General features: G+C 37.9%; 1 protein-coding gene across 4 annotated transcripts in view; it reads left to right on the top strand.

The window, feature by feature from the left end:
* Window positions 1-17,214, top strand: part of LOC128733674 (uncharacterized) — a 174,246-nt gene extending 157,032 nt beyond the window's left edge. For all 4 annotated transcript variants that reach the window (XM_053827426.1, XM_053827422.1, XM_053827425.1 and 1 more), the window contains one exon: window positions 14,757-17,214. The gene's annotated coding sequence lies outside the window, so the exon portion shown is untranslated. The remainder of the gene's footprint in view (window positions 1-14,756) is intronic.
* Window positions 17,215-24,554: the final 7,340 nt, after the last annotated feature.

Genomic DNA, 24,554 nt, shown 5'->3' with positions numbered 1-24,554 from the left:
AGCTTCTCAGAAATTTCATTTTTTTTTCATTTACCATTGGCCATGCCATTTTCTTGTTAACTTCTGCTTCCAGTTTCAGGTTTTGGTTTTTCCGTTTTATTCTCGTCGCCAAATTTGTAGAAACGTGTCTTGATACAACGGGAGTCTGAATAGAAGTAAAGTTTATTCTGCCAACTTGTCATTATATACATTTCTATGATTGCTACGATCCTACAGTCAGCAGTTCAGCATTGTGTGGCATAACGAGCAAAATAACCGAGTCAACCATTGAGAAACACGAGGATCATTGTCAGCTTATTGGTATTGACACTCTCGAACTTCGCCGAGAAACAATACGCGTCTGAGTAATTTTATATTCGTTTGAATGAAAAATTATCTCATACACCTTTGTTTGAATTAAAATTTACATTTATCCTGTATTGAAAATAATATTAAAATATAAAATAATATTGAATAAATTGAAAATGGGTCATTCCACGTCAGGTGACCAAGAAAAAGTACTAATTTTTAATCGACCTGCTTGGATTTTTACCAAATTCGGTCAGAATGTTCATTCTGGGTCAAAGAGCAAAAATCTCAAGTTTGATGCTGATTGGACTCTCCCTCTTTTTATGCCAATGCCCCCTTTTATAAGTAAAAACCTTGTTTTGCTTATGTCTCCGAAAACATTAAGTGTAGAAAGGCACTATTTTCACATTTTCAACGAAAATTGCCCTAGGAATTTGAAAAAAATAGTATTTTTAGAATGAGTGCTGCCAAATATTTTTGATGTAGGACTACGCCTTTGTTTACTGGGACTGGGTAGCACTTTGTGAAAACGGAAATAGAAGTATAACATTTGAATGAAAGATTTCAAATGGTAATAACTACTAAACTGCTGATATGTCGTTGGATAGATAAAATGACCAGCAATTTTATGCAGGGGGTAAGAGAGCAATTTTATGGAGGGCATAAGAGGCGGGGCTCCTACACAATTGAAACACAAATTTCCTCAAAACTCAAGAACTAATCAAGCAAGTGGAACCAAATTTGGCATCTGGGGGTTTCTATGGTGAATTGTGACCCCTCCCCACTTTAGACAGGGGGCTCCCATACAAATAAAATACAAATTTGCTCATAACTCAACTTACTTTAACTCGCTTGTGGCCTTTAAAAGGGCCATTGGTTAGAAATAACATTAAAGCCAAAGCACGTTCATCGCAAATATGACGTTCCATTTGAATGACCTTCTCTTTTGACATGAATTACGTGCAACAGGCACGTAAGTTAGCGGCGTCGATTCACTGTCTTTTGCTCCGAGAAGGTTTTCCTTGTTTACTTTCACAGCAGAAAATTCCTAGTTACATAGCAGAAAATATGGCACATATGCAAAAATTTCTGTTTTAATTGTATGAGAGTCCTTATCCTCCTACCACAGGGGTGAGGGGTCTTAAACCATCACAAAATAAATCATGGCTCCAAAAATCCCTACATGCCAAATTTGGTTCCATTATTAAGCAAATGGAAGTTAAGTTTTCGAGTTATGAGGAAATTTGTGTTTCATTTGTGTAAGAGCCCCTCCTGTTAAAAGACGGTTGGGTCTCAGTACCCCATAGAAAAAAATTCTGCCTTCTAAAACCCCCACATGCCAAATTTGGTTCCTTTTGCTTGATTAGTTCTCGAGTTATGAAGAAATTTGTATTTCGTTTGTATAGGAGCCCCCTCTCTTAAAGTGGGGAGGGGTCCTAATTCACCATAGGAAATATGCTTGCCCTCGAAAACTTTTACATGCCAAATTTGGTTCCATTTGCTTGATTAGTTCTCGAGTTATGAGGAAATTTGTATTTCATTTATATAGGAGCCCCCCCCTCCTAAAGTAATGAGCGGTCCCAAATCATCATAGAAAAAAAATTTGTCTCTAAAAACACTCACGTGCCAAATTTGGTTCCATTTGCTTGATTAGTTCTAGAGTTATGAGGAAATTTGTATTTCATTTGTATAGGAACCCCCCTCCTAAAGTGGGGAGGGGTCCCAATTCATCATAGAAAAATATTTTGTCTCCAAAAACAACCACGTGCCAAAGTTGGTTGCATTTGCTTGATTAGTTCTCGAGTTATGAGGAAATTTGTATTTCGTTTGTATAGGAGCCCCTCCTCTTAAAGTGGGGAGGGGTCTCTAACCATCACTAATACCTTTCCTGGCCTCAAAAACCTCTACATGCAAATTTTCACGCCGATTGGTTCAGTAGTTTTTGATTCTATAAGGAACATCCCGACAGACAGAAACCCATTTTTATATATAAGAAAATATTTTTACAATGCATAGAGACTTCACTGCTTCAAAAAATAGATTTACTCTCGGTTTTTCGAAATTGGAGGCTGCTTGCTTCAAAACGTTGGCTCCGGATCGGCGTGACGATAAGTGTTTCTAAAAAATCTGTGGAATACGATGAAGTCGGAATTTTCGGAACCAAAATTGTGTTCATTGAGAGAAAAATAGTACTTTAGTTTTCAAATCTAATATTTATTTATGCTGGACGCATTGCAATGGCTTTCTGTGAAGCAAAGAGTTTATTTTATAAAATTGTTTCTTTATAAAATTCTTAATGGAATGCTGCCTCGTTATTTGTGTGATCGAATTGAAAGGGGAAGTGATTTGCATACGTACAACACTAGAAACGCGGAAGATGCGAGAACACCACATTTTTTGTTTGGAAGATCACAGAACTCTCTGTTGTACAAAGGAATTGACTTTTTTAATTCGATGCCGCGACAAATAAAACGTGCAGCAACAATGGCAGAATTCAAAAGGCTATGCATTTTACACATAAAACCTACTTTATAGACGTAATTTGATTTATTTTTTTGTATTGATTCAAGAAGATTGTATATTTTTTTTAATTTTTGTATATTTTTTGGATATATTAAGTTATCATGTTCACTGATGATGATGGATTTAAAATTGTTATTATTATTAATTTGAAAAAGTATAGAGAAGACTACACATGTTTGAGCCACGCGCGCGAGAACAGACATAGATAATCTTGAAATTGAATGATCAGGTTAAAGTCCTGAACAAAGGGTTCGGAGCAGCAGCTGGACAGGCTTGTGGACTTTGGAACTCGTATACCATCGCTCACGGCGGTACCGAGTACCAAAAGACTGCACCAATTCTGACTAGCTGGGGCTCAAAATATTAGGTTCGATTCCTAATCAAGTGATAATTTTCGGGTTGGAAACGTTTTGGACTAGCCTTGGACATTTTTTGAAATTTTGATATGTCTGTATTAGAAGCCAGTTCGCTATTTATTTTTATCACCTGGCTACATTGTTATATAATAAATATCTTAATTAGATAAATCGTCCCGCTCAAACCGTTGTAGGGGTATGAGGTGGGACCATCATCATCATCATCATCATCATCAATAAAAAAAAAAATTGGCAGCACTGTTGCTGAAAAATGTCATTTTTTCGAATTTCTTGGGCAATTTGCTTTGAAAATGTGAAAATAGTATTTTTCTAGAGTTAATATTTCCGGAGATATAAGCAAAAGAAAATAAGCGGATTTGACGAAAACAGGCTTTTGCTGACAAAAGGGAGGGCTCCCATAAAGGGAAGGGGAGTCCAATCGGCACCAACATTGGGAGTTTTGCTTTTTGACCCAGAACGAACGTTCTGACCGAAATTGGTAAAAATCCCTGAAGGTCGATTACACGGGTCTCGGACACTTGGAGTGGAATGACCCAAATATAATTAATTATATGCTTGACCTCATTAAAGGTCAAGACAAAACATAAGGTTGGTCATATAAAACTGTCCGGCGATCACTTTAAGAATTACGAATCGAAAATAAAATTGGGGATGTTTTGAGATTTTTGCGTTTAACAAAAACTATGCTGGCAAAAAATAAACAAAAATAATTTGAACGTGAAAAAGCTTTATTTTTTGAACATATGAAAATCGACAAGCATTACGACGAGGGGGATTTATTATTTCGGATAAACCTTTGGAAAATTGAATGTGAAGACGAAAGGAGTAATTATATTAAATTTAATTGAAATCGGAGATGGTGTGAGCACTTGAGATTTATTAGACTTTCGCTTCTCAATCCCCACTACCCACTACAAATACTGTCGATTTTTACAAAGTTGTTGATCACTTTTGGTAATTTACAGTATTTTGGATTTGAATATGGCTTTAAAAACAATAGTCGACTTACGTTTATTAAGGGGACATGAACGACCAAAAATTTTGAAAAAATCATAATTTTTTTTATTTCAGATTTTGATTTTGCTCAGAATTTTTCTCAGAAACTACACAACGTATTGGAACAAACTTTTTTTTTTGTTTTGTTGGTAGTAGCTTGGCAAAGATTTTAATAACTTTTCAGTTTCGTAAACAAAACACAGCTTAAGAAAAACGAAAAAGACGAAAAATAGATCCCTGAAAAAATAAAATTTTGTCTTCTTTTTCTTTTTTCTCTAGCTGTGTTTTGTTTACAAAACTGAAAAGTTATAAAAGTCTTTGGCAAGCTACCACCAACAAAACAAAAAAAAGTTTGTTCCAATACGTTGTGTAGTTTCTGAGAAAAAGGTACATAATGATTAAAAGTCATGGTTTTTCAGGAGTGGCGCTTTATTCCGCCGAAGTTGTTCCACGCCGCACTGGAATGCTTATGTGTATGATCGTTTTTCGGCCACTTCCCGTGATCGGATCATTACAAATTTAGTATCAAAATAAGCGAACAAGATTGCAGAATCAAAATCTAAAATAAAAAAATTATTGACCAAACTCGTGACTTTTAGTCATGACCTTGAAATGCGGTCAGGCATATATTAATATTTATTTTGAAACGATTTTTTTTTTATTGGGGCAAATATTCGATTACATAAAATACTTAAGAGTAACTATCCTATATCATATTGTGTGTTCAATCACAAGTGGTGACTTTTCAACACTATTAGAATTGCAATATATACTATTATTCTGATTTCTTATGATTTGTTACGACAATTAAGATTATTTAGCAGTAGGGATTACAACCTAAATGTAAGGGAAAAAAATATAAATCTTAACCTAATATCTAACCTAGCTAACTTATGATCTATAAAGAGACCTAATCATAGCAATAGAGGATTGCAACGATTTTTGACGGAAATTTGAAATAATTTTGTTTGACATAGTTTCTAGGGTTTCAACACCAGTAAGTCTATGTAATTCTAATGTACTAAACCAAGGAGGACGCTTCAAAATCATTTTCAAAATTTTATTTTGAATCCTCTGAAGACTCTTCTTCCTTGTAATACAACAACTTGACCAAATCGGAACGGCATATAACATCGCCGGTCTAAAAATTTGTTTGTAAATCAATAGTTTATTTTTCAGACAAAGTCTAGAATTTCTGTTAATAAGAGGATATAAACATTTCATATATTTATTACATTTTGCTTGAATACTTTCGATGTGGTCTTTAAAAGTAAGTTTTTTATCATAAATTAATCCCAAATATTTAACTTGGTCAGACCAACTCAAAGCAACTCCATTCATCTTGATAATGTGATTGCTATTTGGCTTAAGGGAAGAAGCTCTAGGCTTATGAGGAAAAATAATTAATTGAGTTTTACAAGCATTGGGAGAAATTTTCCACTTTTGCAAGTATTTGGAGAAAATATCCAAGCTTTTCTGCAGTCGACTACATATGACACGAAGACTTTTTCCTTTTACGGAAATGCTTGTATCGTCGCAGAATAACGACTTTGTGCAGCCAGCCGGTAATTCAGGAAGATCAGATGTGTATATGTTATACAGGATTGGGCCCAAGATCGAGCCTTGAGGCACACCTGCTTTAACAGGAAATTTATCAGATTTAGAATTCTGATAGACAACCTGTAAAAATCGATCAGTTAAATAATTTTGTAAAATTTTTACAATGTAAATTGGAAAGTTAAAATTTAGCAATTTCGTGATTAAACCTTTATGCCACACACTGTCGAATGCTTTTTCTATGTCTAGAAGAGCAACTCCAGTAGAATAGCCGTCGGCTTTATTAGCTCGTATCATATTAGTAACTCTGAGCAATTGATGAGTAGTGGAATGCCCATGTCGAAAACCAAATTGTTCATCTGCAAAAATGGAATGTTCAGTAATATGTGACATCATTCGGTTAAGAATTATTCTCTCAAATAATTTACTTATGGATGGAAGTAAACTAATTGGCCTATAGCTTGAAGCCTCCGCTGGATTTTTATCTGGTTTCAAAATAGGTGTAATCTTAGCAGTTTTCCATAAGTTAGGAAAATATGCTAATTTAAAACAGTTATTAAATATTTTAACCAAAAGTTGATAAGCGATTTCAGGGAGTTTTTTAATTAAAATGTAAAATATCCCATCGTCACCAGGAGCTTTCATATTCTTGAATTTCTTGATAATTGAACGAACCTCATCCAAGTCAGTTTCAAATACTTCATTAGGTGAGACGTTATAAGTAGAAATTTGATCATATTTTTGAGAGACATCGTTTTCAACTGAGCTCACCACGTTCAAATTTAAATTATGAACATTTTCAAACTGCTGAGCAAGTCTTTGAGCCTTTTGTTCATTTGTTAATAGAATATGATCGCCATCTTTAATTGCTGGAATAGGTTTTGATGGTTTCTTCAGAATTTTTGACAATTTCCAGAAAGGTTTTGAATAAGGCTTCAACTGCTCAATCTTATTCGCAAACTGTTCATTCCTCAAAGCAGTAAATTTTTGTTTTATCTCTTTTTGTAATTCTTTATAAATAATTTTCATAGCAGGGTCTCGAGTTCGTTGATATTGACGCCTACGTACATTTTTCAGCCTAATAAGCAATTGAAGATTGTCATCAACAATTGGAGTATCTAATTTCATTTGGACCTTCGGAACAGAATTGTCCCTGGCTTCAATAATAGCACTTCTCAAAGCTTCCAAAGCTGAATCAATATTGGTTTTACTTTGCAAACTCACTTCATGATTCAAATGATTCTCAATATGAGACCTGTATCTTTCCCAATTGGCCTTGTGATAATTAAACACAGATTTAATAGGGTTTAAAATTGTCTCATGTGATAAACAAAAAGTGATTGGGAGATGATCCGAATCAAAATCAGCATGAGTAATTAACTCGCTGCACGCATGACTTTGGTCGGTTAGAACCAAATCAATTGTAGAAGGGTTTCTTGTAGAAGAAAAACATGTAGGCCCATTTGGATATAAAATGGAATAGTATCCAGATGAGCAATCATTAAAAATAATTTTTCCGTTAGAATTACATTGAGTATTATTCCATGATCGGTGTTTAGCATTAAAGTCATCGATAATTAGAAATTTTGAGCGATTCCTTGTAAGTTTTTGCAAGTCGCCTTTCAGAAAATTTATTTGTTCGTTTGTACACTGGTAAGGGAGATACACAGCCGCAACGAATAATATTCCAAGTTCCGTTTGAACTTCAATCCCCAAAGCTTCAATAACTTTTGTTTCAAGATGAGGAAGAGTGCGATGTTTAATTTGACGGTGGATAACAATAGCAACTCCACCGCCAGAACTTTGAATTCTATCGAACCTATGTACCACGTAGTTGGGGTTATATTTTAGTTTGATATTTGGCTTTAAAAAAGTTTCGGTAATAACTGCAATGTGCACTCTATTGACAGTTAAAAAATTGTAAAACTCATCTTCGTTCGCTTTTAATGAACGAGCGTTCCAATTTAGAAATTTTATAGAATTATTAAAAGTCATTGCTGAACTTCAACTTCATTACAATTTCATATGTATAATTTGTTCCAATTCGAATAGCTTCGGTCATGGAACTTGCTTGCAACAAAGAAGTCATTAGAGTAGACATTGCTTGTTGCAAAAATAAAAGTTTATCCTGGGTAATCATACCTAGGTCGTCATTAATGGCATCGTCCCTAGGTGGCCCAGGATTAATGGTTTTTTTGGAACTGCCTGGAATAACAGGTATGTCCAAGTTTCCGGCTAAGACCGAAGCATATGATTTACCTGACCTAGCTTGTACGGGTAGGTAATTCACAGGTTCTGCACTAACTACCGGTGGAATTTGCTCACGCTTAGGATTTTGTTTACCCTGATTTCTTCGCTGTAAAATAGCGATTCTAACAGGGCAATCAAAAGAATTACTTTTATGATTATTACCACAATTTGCGCATTTAAATTGGTTTTGCTCCTTCACTGGACAATCGTCCTTTTTGTGTGAAGGACTGCTGCAAATCATGCACTTGGAGTCCAAGTGACCATATTTTTGACATGAGCGACACTGAGTTAAATGAGGAATATTTCCTCCAAACTTTTTGTATAGTTCCCACTTTACACGCACGTGAAATAAAACACGTGCCTTTTCTAAAATATTTAAACTATTTACCTGATTTCGGTTAAAATGAACCAGGTAAAATTGCTGTGAAATGCCCCCGGTTTCCCGAATTTGACGTTTTTTCTTCATTTGAATTACTTGGATAGGGGAAACGCCAAGTAATTCCGTTAATTCAAATTTGACCTCATCAACGGATTGATCGGTTGAGAGACCTTTTAAAACAGCCTTGAATGGTCTTTCATTCCGGCTGTCGAATGTATAAAACTTATACAACTTTTCAGTTAAATACTGAATAAGCAAATTAAACGAGTCTTCCGTTTCGGCCAGCACGCGACACTCGCCTCTACGGCCGATTTGATAATTGACCTTAGCGGTAGGAACTCGCAAAGAAAGTTCCTTCCGAAAATTTTGAAATTCGGTAACATATACCACAATAGGTGGAATTTTACCCCTTTTGTTAACGATATTTTTTTCATTAATAATATTAGTATCTCCGGCTTCTTGCTCGGAGAGAACGGAAAATTGATTTTCACTAGCAACGCTAGAATTTAGAGAGGGTATATCCCTCTTTCTCTTCCCGAGGCGAGCTTTCTTACTTCGACCTGACATTTAGAAGAAATAAAATAGTTTTTCAAAAAAATAGGTAGACAAAAATGGATACACTACAAATCTTTAGCCTTTCGGTAGCCTTTAGAAAGACTGATTACACACGTGGTGAATTTATAGGTAACCTAACCAACAGGCACCGCAAAAGAAATAATTTTAAACCCTGGGTAAAAACCAGGAGCTAGTAAAATATGCGACCGATCTGAACGACAGCTCGAATCACACACTGATGATTTCAAATCTAATATTTATTTATGCTGGACGCATTGCAATGGCTTTCTGTGAAGCAAAGAGTTTATTTTTTGACAATGGTGTTTCTTTATAAAATTCTTAATGGAATGCTGCCTCGATATTTGTGTGATCGAATTGAAAGGGGAAGTGATTTGCATACGTACAACACTAGAAACGCGGAAGATGCGAGAACACCACATTTTTTGTTTGGAAGATCACAGAACTCTCTGTTGTACAAAGGAATTGACTTTTTTAATTCGATGCCGCGACAAATAAAACGTGCAGCAACAATGGCAGAATTCAAAAGGCTATGCATTTTACACATAAAAGCTACTTTATAGACGTAATTTGATTTATTTTTTTGTATTGATTCAAGAAGATTGTATATTTTTTTTAATTTTTGTATATTTTTTGGATATATTAAGTTATCATGTTCACTGATGATGATGGATTTAAAATTGTTATTATTATTAATTTGAAAAAGTATAGAGAAGACTACATATGTTTGAGCAGCCACGCGCGCGAGAACAGACATAGATAATCTTGAAATTGAATGATCAGGTTAAAGTCCTGAACAAAGGGTTCGGAGCAGCAGCTGGACAGGCTTGTGGACTTTGGAACTCGTATACCATCGCTCACGGCGGTACCGAGTACCAAAAGACTGCAGGATCTCCCTCGTAGTTCTAGATCGTTATCTAGAACCAATTCTGACTAGCTGGGGCTCAAAATATTAGGTTCGATTCCTAATCAAGTCCAGATAATTTTCGGGTTGGAAACGTTTTGGACCAGCCTTGGACATTTTTTGAAATTTTGATATGTCTGTATTAGAAGCCAGTTCGCTATTTGTTTTTATCACCTGGCTACATTGTTATATAATAAATATCTTAATTAGATAAATCGTCCCGCTCAAACCGTTGTAGGGGTATGAGGTGGGACCATCATCATCATCATCATCATCATCAATAAAAAAAATATTTGGCAGCACTGCTGCTGAAAAATGCCATTTTTTCGAATTTCTTGGGCAATTTGCTTTGAAAATGTGAGAATAGTATTTTTCTAGAGTTAATATTTCCGGAGATATAAGCAACAGAAAATAAGCGGATTTGACGAAAACAGGCTTTTGCTGACAAAAGGGAGGGCTCCCATAAAGGGAAGGGGAGTCCAATCGGCACCAACATTGGGAGTTTTGCTTTTTGACCCAGAACGAACGTTCTGACCGAATTTGGTAAAAATCCCTGAAGGTCGATTACACGGGTCTCGGACACTTGGAGTGGAATGACCCAAATATAATTAATTATATGCTTGACCTCATTAAAGGTCAAGACAAAACATAAGGTTGGTCATATAAAACTGTCCGGCGATCACTTTAAGAATTACGAATCGAAAATAAAATTGGGGATGTTTTGAGATTTTTGCGTTTAACAAAAACTATGCTGGCAAAAAATAAACAAAAATAATTTGAACGTGAAAAAGCTTTATTTTTTGAACATATTAGGAAAATCGACAAGCACCACTGCTGAATGTGAGGACGAAAGGAGTAATTATATTAAATTTAATTAAAATCGGAGATGGTGTGATCACTTGAGATTTATTAGACTTTCGCTTCTCAATCCATTTCACCCACTACAAATACTGTCGATTTTTACAAATTTTTTGATCAGTTTTGGTAATTTTCAGTATTTTGGATCTGAATGTGGCCTTAAAAAACAATAGTCGACTTACGCTTATTAATTACTTTTACCCAATGCCCAAATTATGGGAGTTTTATGTCAATCTCTGTCACAAGTAAGTTCCATGCACGTAGACCGTTATAATGCGGAACAGAATGGTCATTCTGGACCAAAAATTTAACATGAAAAAAGCAGGTCGTAAACCTACTATTTTGAAATTTTTATTGTTTATATACCGTTCTGATTCAAACTTGGAACAGCCTCAAACTTCGAACACTTCAGAATAAAATGCTCGTAGTATCGCTAATATGATAAAATATTATGCTTATTGTACACCACCGTATTCGTTAGAATGTCCTCTATCCGGTGAGGTACGACATTGAACTGTAGGGCTCCTTGTAAGAAATCAGCAGGCGCTGGAAAAAAGTAAGAACTCAGATTTTAACTTCGTTCGACTACTCTTAGCGTTTGGTGCAAAAGTAGCTGTTTTTTCGTTTGCATTATAGGGTAAAGAACTAGTTTTAAGCAGTCTAAGCGGGTCACTGATTGTTTTACCTTATTACAAGCGATGGGTTGACTAAGTGGGGGATATCAGCATACCAATCTTCTTGCTATCTTTAGTTCTTCAAGCTGTTACCATTGGAAGACACTATTGTTGAGCTAAACTTTTGATTTTTCGCTTTAAAAGTTGGAGCGGCGGAACTAATTTTGAACACACCGAACCCATTTTCACCCGCAAGGTGCTATTTTAAGCAATCCTGAAATCTGAATTTTTTTACGTCCCGTTAAAAAATCCCTCGAACTTTTCCCCCTATTCAGTAAGTTCGCGTTCCTATTCGCGACCTACTAATCGGCATCTGATGCGTAATCGGCATAGCGTATCGGCATAGATGCGTAAAATGCCATCTATCTAAATTGTTTATCGGGGCATACACTCACCGCACCGTTCGGCAAACGGTATTCGTCGTCTCTTTCATTCTCTAGAGTTCTTATGGGAAACTGCTAGTTTGACCTCTCACTCGCTGTTCATAAGGATGGTGGGAGAACAAAAGAGGCAAACATAGAAGTGCACACGGTCTAACTTTAGAACAGTGTTGTCAAAGCAAATAACATTGAAACACATTGTTGCTTTATTAAATCACTGAGAAAATCTTCGAAAATTATTGAAAAAGCTGTCTTTTGTGTTGTTTTTAATAAAGAAAAATTAATTATGAACATACATTTCTCTTGAAAGTATTGAACCACGTTTTCACCATAGGAGGTTTCAGTTAATTTCAAACTTAAAATTCTTATTTCCAGAACCGAAACAGTGTCTTGGCAACACGATAGTTCATCAGTTGTGCTGCAACTGCTGCTAGTGGTGAACAGGTTCCGTCAATTCAGAATTTGTTTTCAGTTTTGTTAGAAAATAATAAAACTTTTGGCTAGTGCCAAAGTCTTAGATAATAGAAAAAAAGAGACTGAATAATATGGTATGTGACAATTGAGTGCTTGACTTTCAGAGTGGTTGTAATCAGTGCTGAAAATTTGATGAATTCGTTAGTAGCGAGGTGGCGATTGCTGATGAGCAGCTGAAAAATGTACGTTTTTGGACAACAATTTTTAATTCATCATATTTCTTGTCGGAAACCCAGTAAATTGTGTTTGTGTGAATCAAATGTATGGTTAAGTGATTTGTGAAGATGATCCTATCAAAAGATTTTGAAAATATGAATAAAAAAGTGCATTTTCGGATCATTTATGTTCAACTGATTAAAATAGGTAACACTGCTTAACTCGTTCCTTACCCTATTACCACATTCAGAACATTTACCTTCGCACTTCGCTATTGTTAGGAAAGTGCAAGATATATACGTACTAAAGTACAGTTAAAATATAATATTTCATGCATTATTTCAAAGATATTAGATAAATAAAAAGTGTTCGAAGTTTGAATCACGTTTTGAGGTGTGAATAATATCCGGTTTTTCCGGATTTTCCTTCGGGAACATGAATTATCTGCATTGTAAAGCTGTACAAAGTTAACTTGCTTTAGATGTGGTACATAGAGTTTGAAAATATTAGCAAATGACTGCAGAAGTACGGGTTGAAACTAAGTATTGTGTGTTAGGTGTTTAAAAAGGTTAGGTGGATTTAAAAAGACAGTGTTTAGATAAAGAATGAAATTTCACTTATTTAAGTTGAATGACACTAAAAACATTAATACTTTTCAAAGTAATACAAGTGTTCGATGTCTGAGACTGAAATATTCGAGCTTTGAATGTCGACCATGAAAGTGTTCGAAGTTTGAATCAAAACCGAACAGCAGTTTTTTAGTGTTTTTCAATGTAAATTAACATTTTATCCTCATTTTTTAAATTTTACACGAAAATTATTAAATTGTCATGCTTTTAAACCATTTATGAGGGTAGAATAAAGATGTTTTCGAACATTTTTCTTTGAAGAAAGTTTCAGCATAGCTTAAGTGTTCGAAGTTTGAATCAGAACGGTAGTACATCTATGCAAAAAGATGCGATTTTTGCAAATATCTCATTTTTGACAAAAATGGTCAATAGACGACCATAATTCGGAACGGCTCACATGATTCTGATAACGAACAATGATAGTTAGAGTCCTTTGATTTAATCGAAAGTCACCAGAAAGTAGTCACGTTGGCAGTTTCTCTGTAAATTGACACGTCCTTTGTTATGGCAAAGAAAATTGTAAAGCTAACAACTTTTTACGGGCCACCGACCATCATAGGCCGACCAGGAAAATGATGGCCAAATCTGTGTAAATATTTACTTCTCTTATTCTCACCCACAGACCGTACACACATACACACACACCATTCGGAAAATACTACGATTTCAATGTGTCTTGTCGATCCTTACGGCGAAACATATTTGATTCGAGTTTTTTCACTTTGTTTCAAATCCTGTCGATTAAATGAAAAGGGAACGAGGAAATCGAAGCCCAGATTCAACAGCTAAGAAGTATTCCGAGTATCGGAAGCCGAGACACCTATTTCTTTCAGCCCAGGTTCGTTTGAATTGTTGAAGTAGACTGCTAAGTAAAAAGTCAATATCGTGCACGGTTGTATTGAATTCAACAATTTGTAAAATAAATTCTTTGATTTCCATCCTAAAGTAACACTTTATTTTCCTTTCAAATTTCTTTTTAATGAAATAGTGTTTAATTCTCTATCACTATTTGTGAAGTTTTATTAAACCAAACATTTGGCGGTTGATTGGTAGCAGTCAGTGCAAATTAAACGTGTACAAAAATACCCTCCCAAATTTAGGACAATTTACACGCAAGAATAAGCACGAACGAACATTCTTGGCCAATAACGATCGCTTTCAATTTCTAGTTCAATGAGCATTACGTGAAACATCATACCGTCTGCACCCACGCACGTTGTTGGTAGCGAGCGTTGGTGCTGATGTTTGCCGCAGTTCCTCAGGTAGAAAGAGGCCGTCAACCATAGAAGACCACCACCGCATCAGCCGTCCGACACCGACCATGGGAATGAAGCTTGCACGTAGCAAGCATAGCCCCGTTGAGACGAAAGCACACAAAAGCTGACACGATATAATTCCATCTCAGAATGCTTGACCGTATTGGAAAAAGTTCACTTTGATTATTAGAACTTGAGCTGATATTGTTTAGATTGTGACGTTCAGCACCTAAATAGAATTAAGGAAAAAACTTGACGCAGATTGACTTACAGCTGAAGGTAGAAACTTGACACTGTCACGAATTTCAGTCTGTGATTTACGATAGGTGTTATATTTAGTTGATAAATTACTTTTCACAGCTTCACATACAATAAATATCTATCTTTCTGAAAGCTTTGCTGGAGTAAAAGAGTGGGAAAATTATCGTTATTGTTAATTGAATCGTACGTTTAACTTTTGCCTCTTTTTCGATTTTTTGCAGATCCGTAAAGTACATCCTTTCTTGAGAAACCAAACATAGGATGGAAGATCAACATGGAAGTCAATAGTCAGTAAGATGAGAGCAACTGCAAGGCGTAAATTTACCCAAAAAAACAAACATGTATTTCCCTCAAACAGGGTCAAACGAGCGTTATTCCGAGCGGAACGTAGACGAATGCTAGCATTTAATTTCCAGTTTCTTGTGCATTCCAATTTACGAGTAAATGTATTTACCACGAACCAAAAGGACACACTGACAAAAAAAAACAAAAATCTTCTTGCTGTGAACTGTAGATTTTGAGTAATCGTATCTACTATTGCTACTAGTGCATCTAGGAGAAAAAAAAACTTTCTATGTAGCTAATTCAAAGGAGTTTAATGAAGCATTAAACTGGGTGTCTAATTCAAATCAGCTAAACCAAATACCATTTGAAACGAGACAGAAAACGAGGTGATTGACACTAGTGACTAATATAATAGCGATATTTATGAAGCATATATACAAAACTATACAGTAAGAGCTTAAGCGACGGAAACAGTATCGAACAGTACTATTCATTGATTCAGTTTATTACCAACATAATAGGTGTGTACAGGAAGTATCTTCTATGACGATACGTTCATGGATTCGGTCCTTTAGCCGATGTAGAATAGTGTGATATCAAAAGCGTAAACAAACCCAATCAAAATGTTTTCATTTTATGGTAGCATTACAGGATAGTATAGACGTAAGTTGGAATTGGTTTTTCTGTTCAGTCGGCTAATCCCGAGCTTATTTAAGCGTCCGTATCCAGATTTAAACCCTTTTCGGTTTCTTATGCAGCGGGCGTTTAACTCGAACGCCAGTTTAACTCGAATCGGACGGGTCACGTTCGCACCATTTATTTAAATCGAACACCGAGTTTTTAAATCAAATACCTTTTGGATATTTATATAGTGAGCGTGAAGTTTCGAGCTGGACCGGTCGTAAGCTTCGCCTGAATTGGCCGCACTCCAGGTTGTCCTATCCTATAGGACAGAATAAATATTCGCTTTTAAGCGGTACGGTGGTGGTGCAGTTCTGTGCTGCTGTTTTTTTCATGTGGCAACGTGGCCAGCTTATATCAATAGCCCGCACTACGGTCGATGGCGATTGCTGAACTGATTCCGCTTCGATAAGCCATTCCCTGCCTTTGGAAACATTTACAAAATGCTCGGTGTTCGATTTTGTTTGTGCATACGAAACGGTATCCGGTAGTTTGGAAAGATTTCGAAACTGAATTTAGCGCACTGCAAAAGAGTCAGAGTAGCATGTTGAATGCGGAAATTAATGTGTTCATCTACTTTGAAATGTTAATCAGCGCTCCTTTCGGATTATAGGTACGCGTTAAAACTGATGCAGCGTCCTAGATGAAGTCACTTGAAGAGAAAATGGTGTTCAATCGTTAGGCAGCGCATTCTGCTGGCTATTGTATGAAGGTCACGTTCACTTCCTTGCACAAACGTGCTCATTTGAACCGGAAAATTCATACCGTTCGTGATGTTTTCCAACAATTCCCAGTCCCACAGCTTTTGCTGGAGTGAAACCGTATTAGAGGATGCATGTTTTGTTACTGCAACTAGTGGAACGATCCTGCAACCCATAACTGTTTAAATCTATAGAATAGCGTTTCTATAGAAAAAATCCTTTTTAGCGGTGAGTTGTTTTGCGACCCCAAAAGCTCGGTCCCAACATCATTACTGACGTATCAAGAAGGAATTGTAACATTTCTGTTAGAACCGAGTACGGAATTAGTCTTCCAGTGTATCCTTGTGAAATGTTACTTAATAAACCACATATCCCTTTCTACCAGGCACAATTTCATCCACTCACTGTTTGTATGGTTTGTTTTATTAGAAAACTTAAATCATGATTTTTAAAATTTCCAAGAAAATATTTTGTAGAAACCGTATTTAGTGTAGGAATAAGTTCGATATTTGAACTAATTGCAAGCAGAAAGCAGCACACTTGAACAAGATATAATCGAAAATTTGTAACAAATTATACTCAAAGCATCTAAACAGGCACGTTTAAATACAATAAACTACACTAAGTGATTGATTTATCACATTCAAAATGGAAAACAATAAATAGTGACAAGCCAGAGGAAAAAATCCCACTTTAGTATACATATATCGAAGCGTGTATTTCACCAGCTGTTGAAACCAAGACACTATAATAGAAAAAATAAAGAATCATGATGAGACAACGTAGCTAAGTGTGACGTGTTATCGATATGGCATGCGTGCCTACTGATAGCAGATGGATACGAAAGAATAGCAAAGGATGGAGATGAAACGTGTTATTGATCTTTAAGCTAAACTCAAATACCCCACTTGACACCGACAAGACACTAGTTAATATTAAATTTAACGTGTGAAATTGTTTGAGGGTGAACGAAATCAAAATGTTTCAAATTATGTTAAGAAAAATGAATCAATAAAAGTGTATAAACTGAAACATTATCAGTTAGAAAAGTCTGCTCGTTCAAACACTTCGATTTGATGTTATATTATCTACACAATGATGACACGTGCCGGTTTAAAAATATGCTTCCGCTCGAATTTTATTCCTTTTCGATTGTCTCGTATAAATCTTCACATTTTTAAGGAAAGTCTTTTCTTAAAGCACCACTAGATAAATCACTTTCGTTTGGGAAAGTTATAAATCTTTGAGCTCTATCTTACCAACTTACCAACCACCTAGCCGAAATGATTCACTCCGTTGCAAAGGATCCTAGTCACTTTTAGTGCCTTTTCCAACCAAACCTAGACACCAGGTGATGACGATGACGCCTGGTGTGAGGTATTTTTTTCACCTTCAGGCTCACCTATTTGTATCGGACGAGCTATCGTGTCATTTTGAATAATTCAAATCTCGATATATTTCGTCTTCCGCTGCTGAATGGAAGGTTGACTGCCGGCGGGCGGCATCGATGCTGGTTTTTTTTCCTCGTCGTATCTTCGTTCGGAAGCTAGGATTTTTGGTTTGGTGTAGGTGTCCCATTTGATGGTGTCAACTCCATCAATCTCATTTTCTTTCTTGATAGCAAGCGATGCCACCGTCTCGTTGTCATCGTCGTCGTCGTCGTCGTCGTTGTCACCGTCATTGTTGCCATTTTCGTTTAGGACGATGAGCATCAGGTTGCTCTGCTACGTGATATTACGTGTTGAATAGTTGTGAAAACGATGGGCTACCATTAGGCACGAGGAACCATCTGGTGGGCTTGCATGGTGGGTAACACCGGGGACAAAATAATGCAAAGGTAAGTAGAATGTACGAATGTGTATCAATAATTACTCAGCATACCAGTACTTTAGGTGGAATTTTGCTATAGTACTCGCAATCTTCGTCTTTCGGAACTGATTATCCGATCCGAAGCAAGCGTTCGTATTGATTTAAATAGACCTGGCTAAATTAATTTTTACAAATTAACTTGACCAGTATAAGTCAATATCAAAAATGATAAAAGGTTGTAATATGATATCAGTTAGAAATCAGTAATTTGCATCTTGTTATAAGTCGATCGCTTTATCCAATATTTATTCAAGTATGAGAGAAAATGTGATCTTTTACTTTTCCCTCCACGTTGTATCCATTGGTTCCTTCGGCTCAATATAAAATTCAAACAAGCCATGACCTGGGCTAGCGAGATTGCGACTTTAGGCGCTTCTTATTGCTTCTTTTCGTTTAATTTCTGCCTGGTCTTTAATTTGTCATAACTGGTGAGATTTCTGCAAAATTCACTTTTGTTTTTCGTTTTAAAAATACTTTCATCTATCGAAATGGCGATGAACGGTTGGATAACGCGGAATGCTGGTGCTTCGCGTACCTGCACGCATAAAGTAGATCCCATGGTGGTCCTTAGCCTGTTATTCAGCAACTCCTATTTCTGCCTCCTCGTGGTACCAGCCGGAATATGAGCAACTTAAGCGGGATCGGGTAATCAACCCTGGTGGAAACTGAGGTCGGATACTGACAGGCGAGGAGGCACTCGTGCGAATGCTGAGTGTAACGGGTGATAACCAGCGATGTCAGATCTACGGCTTTTTGTGCTTGCTTAAATTTGGGACCCTTCAATTTTCTCAATTTCTGTGAGTCTAAAATAGAGCAGCAGACTTCAAACAACGCATACTTCATATAATCTTCATATTATGCACATGTTTAGATTGAATAATTCTCAGATCTCGAATAAAAGAGTGTAGTAGTAGGGTAGTAATAGTAGGGGAAAGCCACCATCACTTCAAGGACTTGCCAGTATATGTAGGTAGAATTACAGTAGATCCAAATTTGATTATCAAATGAATTTTACACTAATGCTGTTACAGAAGAGCCAAAAGGGATTGGACGGACCCACAAGCAGAGGCACTTGTGCGCATTCCCGAGTTATAAGTGTCACCTTCCAGCATTAGAATCCTTCCATGTAATAATCAATTTCGCTGTACCAACTTTAATCCACGTGATGATTTGTATGTGAGAATTGAGTAGTGCCATATTTGCTTCCCTAGTAGCACAGTTGTTACAAATCAGTTGTGGCAACCGATTTATGACCAATTTCAGTCATAAATAAGTTTAAGCAACCATAAGTGCGAAAAGTGTGCTGCTTGGGTTCAGACCTTAAGAATTCAGGTTGGCAATCCACTCCATCATCCAGCCTTCCACATGTAGGGGAATTGTGTATAATGTGCCCCCCCCCCTAAGAATGTTACTGGCGGAACCAGAGGGGTTCCACCTACTATACCCCTGGTCCCTGGTCGAACCACTGGGGACCGTCTGGGGTGGGTGCTCACGACCTCTTTTCACACCCGAGCACGAGCGTGAAACTCTTCTGGCTCAAGGTCGGCTCTGGCTTACTACGCTAATCAGGACTGTGATATGTGTGCAAATCTGAAAAAACCTGCTGATTATAATTCTTGCCTTTTAATTCCCCTAACGTGTACAAAGCTCTGTGTGTGTATGTAAGAGTTAGTGTGGGTGGTCGACGTTGTAACCTTACCGGTAGGATAATGAGGAATTTGGTTCTCGTCGCATGATGCAGCGGCACTTTAACTTTCCGGGGGAGATGCTATCGGTTCGGTGAACTGCGGCAGGCTGTTACTGGACTCAGCGACCCTCAATCCACCCAGGTGGATTATGTCTGCGGTATGATGGCCAATGAAGATTTCCGGCACGCGGTATGATGGCCAGTAGAGATTTCCGGTACACCGGTGCGATTTAAGCGTACACTGCGGCGTCGACTCGGAGAACGGGATCAGCTAGCCAACGAGTTCTAAACGACGGCGGCCGGCGAATCGTGGACGGCGGAATGTGCCACGTGGTGGACGACAAACGGATGTTCTTAACTCCTCACAGCTTTCCCAACGGTAGTTGCCGTGGTTAATTCAGCTTCCCTCTAGACGAGACTATGGTCATTCGTAACCCTGACGAGTCTCACGTGGTCCCAAAGCCGGGAATCGTTGGTCTCAGCCTCTCTAAACGGGTCCTATTTGAGAAATGGGATACTCATTTTGTAACCAGAATTTCCCGATATAAGATTTCCAGCTTCACGTTTCCGCTCTGCATTTACCTGATTCGACTTTCTTCTTATTTTAAACTTTTAATTTTTGTTCTATCTGTACTACAACTATTTTAAACTATGTACTTCTAATTTCACGTCCACTTGTTCGTTTCGATGTTATTCGCTCGATGGTTGGTTAGAAATGATCTCCACCGAAGAGTCTGTCCTTGCTGTGTTCCTCTATTGCTATCTCTTTTACTGCTTCCTTTTACTTCCTTTTCTCGACCACCCACTGAACTGAATCTGAACCGGTTATTTTATTGCTTTTCGTGTTTAGTGTAATGTGTGCTTAATATTTAACCCTATTTGTTTGGTGTATATTTGAAATGGCCGTATTTAGTACTCCGGAGACTATTTAACGAAGTCGATGACAAATCATACCAATTATTGACAACATATATACAAATGTTACGAACGGTAACAAGAATAAATGGATATATCTCTGTTATGCTTCCCAAATTAACATGACAACTACGAGTATATGTTGGTATTTAAGCTGACAACCAATTGCAATTGTTTATTTAATTTAGTATTGTGGAATAAACATGCTAGGAATTATTTAATAAAAGCACCTAAATGTTGTGTTTCTCGTCTGCGCGGGGTAAAATGCCGCACCTGCGGTTTAATATGCCCAATGCGGTAATTTGAGTATTTCTACCAGTGACAGACCAACTCTGTTTTGTAGAAAGTAAAACTATTTCCTTTGTTTTGCAAAATATCGTTATTTTATATAAAATAAACCTAGTTTCGGCCTTCTGGTGCACTTTTTCTTTTCTGCACATTATACTGCAGCTGTGGCATTTTGTACCGGGTAGTTGAATTACCTAGAATTTGGACGTTAGTAATAAATTATTCCCACCACGGTTACTCTACAATACTAATTGACTAAATAATGGCAATTGACTTTAATTTGGATCTGTTTACCTATATTCATAGCCACATTTTCAAGGGGGCAAATTGCACCACCGCAAGTGGGGCATATTGGCCTGCTTTTACTTATTTGAAAAATATTAAATGCTAAAGCAAATCAAGCGTTTCATACCGTTATTTTTGGCAGAGATGTCTTTTTGAAGTTCACTTTACGCAATCGAATCGCAACAACCGGTTATTTACAGATTTTGACAAGAAAATAGCTTATGGAAATGACGCCAAAAGTTACATCGGAAGCTGCTCAAAAACAAATTTATTTTTGTTTTGTTTTTACAGCATGTGACAACTGTCATACTTGCATAGTAGGCTAGTTCCATCAAATACTATGGTACCTGGGGGGTTTGCATTTTGATTTTGCTTGTTTAGCGAAAAACGAAGGGGGGGGGCACATTGGCCAGGGGGGGTCGCGTTATACACAATTCCCCTATGATATCAATAATAATACTAATAATAATATGATATTAAGATGAAATGTGGTATATATGGGCAAAAATAGAACAATCTCACCAGCAGTCCTTCGAATGAAATAGAGTTGCGTCCTTTGAGATGCCATAAGTGGTTCTAATAATTAATTTAATTTTTTCTTCTGGTATCCATGTGCAGTATTCAAACTCGTTTTGGCCAAAATTTTTACTATATAGCAGGAGATGCTTCATAAGCTAAAACAAAAAAAATAATAATTAAAATAACTTATATTAGGCTTACCTATTAGCAAGGCCATGTAACTTCGTCGTCTGCCCAAAACCGCGGCTTTGAGATCAGGCAGCCGGGAACCAACCAGCATGGCTGCTCAGTAGAGCATTACCAGGTATGGCCGCGTGGAGGCTCTAGGTAGGGGCTTAGGATGGCTAGAGCTATATGGGACGCTCCTCATTTGCCTTCCCCATTTCATAGCTCTGTAATCTCGAGTAAAAGTGTGGGTCCCAAATTTAAGCATGCCCAAAAATTCGTAGATCTGACATCGCTGGTGACAACTAAAATTTTGGAATTTTTTCGAGACTCTTATACTCAGCAACAAACGAGCTCAGAGAGAAATGAGAGTATATTTGTGTTAGCTTTGTTTCTCCTCTTTTTATCAATTATGTTTGTTTTGTTTATACCTGTCCAGTTTTGTTTAAAATGGCGTCGAAACAAGAAGCATTTCGGGAGCGCGTTGTACACTTCTAGGAACTGCCGCAGAAATCTCGGCAAAAAGTATATGGTTCAACATTTAAAAAGCGAATATTTTCGTGGATTTCAGAGCAATATATGATACAGTTGGGGTATGAAATGGAGAGAATTACCTGGAAGGAGCGTCAAACATAGCACTGGCTCTCTCAAGCTGCCACCTAGGGCCTCCACGCAGATCTACGTCAAATGATGACGGTCGATGGCCTTACCCGGAAATGCTTCATGTACTTACTGAAGCAGCTTAGCTAGGAAATGCGAACTAGAGCGCCTGTTCTCCAGGCGAGGGGCGGCTCACACAGCGTCTGTCTCGAAACGGGAGGCTGAATATGAAATGCTGTATCCCGCAAGCTATATCTAAGATGGCAGAACCATCAGCGGGATGTACGTAACGCGACCCCGATGAGGTAGTATACCGAAAACTCTATTACCACGAATAACGAAGAAAGAAATTCAGGACGGAACAATCGGTATAGGACACGGCAAGGGACAAGAATTGTAAACTTGAACCTGGAATGTCCGAACTCTCCATGAACCGGCACGGGCTGGCTTGCTTGCTCGAGAGCTGCATCAACTCGGAGTGGAGATCGCTGCTATTCAGGAAGTTCGGTGGCCAAATTCTGGAGAAAGGGAGTTCCGTGCAGTAGACCCTATTGCAGGCACTTCTCTCAAGTACCACATCTACTACAACTACAGTGGCGGTAAAAAAGCAGAACATGGAGTCGGTTGCGTAGTGTAAACAGGGGGAAAGGAAAATAAAAGCAACGAGTTATCCGGTGGAGGCCTGTAGATGACCGTATATGCGTGTTGAGGATTAAGGGCAAATTCTTCAACTACAGCCTAATCAACTTATACGCACCGACAAATGATAAATCCGATGATGCTAAGGACGAGTTTTACAACAGGCTTGAGAAGACTTATGGAGAGTACCCAAAAGACGACGTGAAAATCATCATCGGAGATGCAAATGCGCAGATCGGGAGGGAGGAATTCTTCCGTCCAGTCAATAAAAGACATAGCCTTCATCTGTCAACCAATAATAACGGTCTGAGGCTCATAAATTTTGCCGCGGCCAGAGGAATGGCCATCTGTAGCACCTACTTTCCACGTTTGAATATTCGGAAACACATCTGAAGGCATCCAAATGGAGACTCTAGCTCTCAGATCGATCATGTCTTGTTTGACGGTCGATACTTTTCGGATGTTATCGATGTACGGTCTGTTCGGGGACTAAACATCGACTCTGACCACTATCTCGTAGTGAGTAAGATTCGCGCAAGGCAGTCGAACACGGCGAAAGCTCGCACTGAGAGGACACTGCGTTTCAACATCCAGCGGTTAACGGCAGACAGCGTAGCAGTGGAGTACGCCAGGAAGCTTGACAAACGAATCGCAGAACAGCAAGTAGAAGGAGAAGATATAAATAGGCTGTGGAGGAACAGCCATGGTGCCATGGAAACAGCTGCGAGAGAGGTGGTAGGCACGACGCGTGGAAGACAGCGTAACAGCTGGTTTGATGCTGAATGCCAGCGAGTGACAGATGAAAAGAACCAGGCCAAGTGTCGCATGCTCACTGCGGCAACGCGTCAAAACAGAGAGAGGTACAGAGAGACTAGAGCTGCGGAAAAAAGAATCCATCGTCTAAAGAAACGCGAGTACGAGGAGCACGTTCTCGCCGGCGCAGAGGAGCGATACGCCAGCAGCGATACACGGAGTTTCTATAAAACGGTGAGATGCAGGAATTTTGCCATGCCTGTGATGCGCAATGATAGTGCTGGCAACCTGCTTACCGTCAAAACGGCGGTAGCAGCCAGGTGGAAGGAGCACTTCCAGACACTGTTGAATGGAGAGGTAAATGCGGAGATCAGCAGGGACAGGATAGGAATTGTAAGCGATGAACAAGCTGTGGAGCCACCAACACAGGAGGAGGTTAAGAAGGCAATCAGTGAGCTGAAAAACGGTAAGGCTGCTGGGAAGGACGGTATCCCGGCTGAACTTCTAAAATCGGGGAGCGAACAGCTGTACGAAGCAATCCACCGGATCATTGTCAGGATCTGGGAGGAAGAACAAATGCCGGAGGAGTGGTTGGATGGCCTCATTTGCCCAATTTTCAAAAAGGGACATCG

Source organism: Sabethes cyaneus, chromosome 2 (assembly GCF_943734655.1).
Source record: "Sabethes cyaneus chromosome 2, idSabCyanKW18_F2, whole genome shotgun sequence".
Lineage (NCBI taxonomy): Eukaryota > Metazoa > Arthropoda > Insecta > Diptera > Culicidae > Sabethes > Sabethes cyaneus.
Note: the sequence above shows the minus strand (reverse complement) of the source record. Positions and strands in the feature narration are given on the sequence as shown.